Below are 3,077 nucleotides of genomic sequence, written 5' to 3' on the forward strand. Positions count from 1 at the left end.
TAATGTTCTCTCTACAATAAATGTTGACATTCCACTATATTACAGATATGTGGACGATATTGTTTTAGCGGTACCTGATAATCAAATCGATGAAATATTAAATACATTTAATGCATATCATGACAAGATTGAATTTACTTGTGAGCAGAATTGTGACAGTTCTATAAGTTTTCTAGATGTTACCTTGATCGTTGAACATGGACACATTATATCCGATATTTATAAAAAACCGACTAATTCTGGACGCTTACTTAACTTCTATTCGAATCATCCTATCGAACACAAAAAAGGTGCTATATTAGGGCAATTTGACAGAATTATCTTCCTCTCACATCCGAGATTTTACAAAAAGAATATAGAAGCAATGATTGAAATTCTACTCAATAACGGCTATCCGTTAGACTTAATCTTTGGTACTATTAACAAAAGAATTAATAATCTCTGGCTCGAAGAAATAATTTGTACAAAAACGAAATTCAGGATTCTGAGAGTGATGATATGATTAAATATTTTATTGTTCCTTATATGAAAAATATATCCGAAAAGTTCAAATCAATTGCTAAAAAGAATGATTTCAAAATTGCTTATAAACCAATAAATAAATTAAATTCGATCATTAGAACTGGTAAAGATAGACTTGAAAAAATAGAGAATTGTAATGTAATATATAAAATTAATTGTCTTGATTGCGAAGCTTCCTATGTCGGGCAAACGAAAAATTAAAACAAGAATCAAGGAACATAAATCTGGTACAACTAATTCTAATAACTTGCAAAGTGTAGTCGCACCAAATCAATTCTGATCACAAATTTGATTGGGATAACATTAAGATCTTGGATAATGAATCTTCATTTCAGAAAAGATTAACATCGGAAATGATATTTATAAAAAGTTAATATAAAAATTAGAGCATATAACCACACACTCGAAGGAATGAGTGAAAGATATATATATTAGATAATATGTCTAATAGGCCAACGTTTATTCTATTAAAATACAAAACTATGCCGTAACATTATTATCAATATAAAAGTCTAGACGTTTCGACCTTTAATATGGTCTTCATCAGTAACAATTTGTATGTATGAGTCAATTTAATTACATTAAACTTAACATTATCGCAATGAGATGATTATACAATGATAGAATGCAAATTCTTAATTAGTTAAAACTTATTAATAAAAATCGTAATTTCTGTGATTGTCCATATCCAGGTCTTGTTGTAACTTCGTTATAGATTATAAAATTGTACATCAATATTTAATATATTACAGAAAAATTGATCCTTGTCATACTTCGAAATTATTTTCTAAGTTTAAGTTCCAAGGCTGGAAAACATACTACTCTTATACACAAATTTCTTTATGAAAAAATTGTTATTACAAAAAATAAATACCTTAAACTTATTTCTTTATAATGATTTGATTTCTTCACCAGTCATGGAAAGAGGTAAATTTCACCAATTTGACAAGAAATATTTAGAAGATATGTTATTATAAATCAGTTTCAACTGTGAGTGTGTTTGAAATTGAAAATACCCGTATTTATACTTAACTGAGGTTAAACGAGTTAGAGAGAGAAAGACAATTATCATCTAGAGATGGAACAGTAGGACACAGAAAATTAAACCATTGCCATCTGTTATTTCTTTATGTAAGTCATTACTTATTACTTGTTCAATGGATTATCGGTAAGTAGTTCGTAGGTAATTTTTCTGTGTCCTTTTGGTCATTTAGTCCTTTTTCTTGTTTTTTAATATATATCATTTCTGATATCGAACGTTTGTAATAGAAAGGTTCAGTATCAACTATCTTAATATCGTTCCAATCCATCTCATGACCACAATTGCTTCTATGATGTGAAATAACTGAATTCCACTTTGACTTATTAATATCAGATTTGTGTTCTTTAATTCGGGTTTTTAATCTCCTCTTCGTTTGTCCCACATACGAACTTTCACAGTTTTGGCAATTGATTTTGTATACTGTATGATTTTTATCCATTCTGTTAATTTTGTCCTTACCCGTTGTAATAAATCTAGATAAACTGTTAATAGGTTTGTATGCTAAGATATTTATAAAAAAACAGAAATGTGGTATTAATAAACAAAACGATACTGATAAATTACCAGAGATTTATTTTCCGTTATTGAACATTATATCAACAATTTAGTTCTAGATTTTTCTTTTGTTCTTGAAAAATTGTATATAAACTTTCGAGACTTGCATTGATATAGCTAATACGTTCTTAGCATCGATCTGTATCGCATCGAACAACTTTTATCACATCTATTGTCTTAATTTCTAAATTGTGTGTAATAATTGTATCACATCTATTGTCTTAAATTTTGGATTGCGTTTTTAACTTTTGACATACACAGGTAATCTGTTTCTGTAATATATATAATAACTTAACATTAATCGTTTTTTAAAATAATTTCTTAACTTCTGTATGAATAATTTTCCAATAGCTGCTTACATGATTTTAATAATGATAATTTTATCACGAAATAAATATCAACACCAAATATTATTAAGAATAATTTTTAATTTAATTAAACATTATAATAATAATTAATCAACATAAATAATGTCAATTTTGTTTTATAAATATTAATAATAATAATAATAAGCAAGCCCATCAAAGCCAAACATCTGTTAGTCGGATGTACAATTTATTTTCGTGTAATTAAACAAGTCATATCATAAATTAAATACATAGACGTTTCGACTCCTATTTTTGGTCTCTGACTGTCGACACCACAAGATCTCGATGTTGGTTTTGAATGATATTTGACATTTGATGAGCAATGTGTTCTACCCTTTTGACATAATGTACTGGATTCATTCTCTTTTTATCTAACTTGGTAATTGGATAAAGAAGAATGAGCTGTGTCGTTTCTTTGGAAATTGCGAATAGTATGTAAGCGGTTGTAGGGTATATTATATTGATAAGGACCCAAAAATAGGGGTCGAAACGTCTATGTATTTAATTTATGATATGACTTGTTTAATTACACGAAAATAAATTGTACATCCGACTAACAGATGTTTGGCTTTGATGGGCTTGCTTATTAT

This window comes from Trachymyrmex cornetzi, unplaced genomic scaffold (assembly GCF_001594075.2).
Source record: "Trachymyrmex cornetzi isolate Tcor2-1 unplaced genomic scaffold, Tcor1.1 scaffold379, whole genome shotgun sequence".
NCBI lineage: Eukaryota > Metazoa > Arthropoda > Insecta > Hymenoptera > Formicidae > Trachymyrmex > Trachymyrmex cornetzi.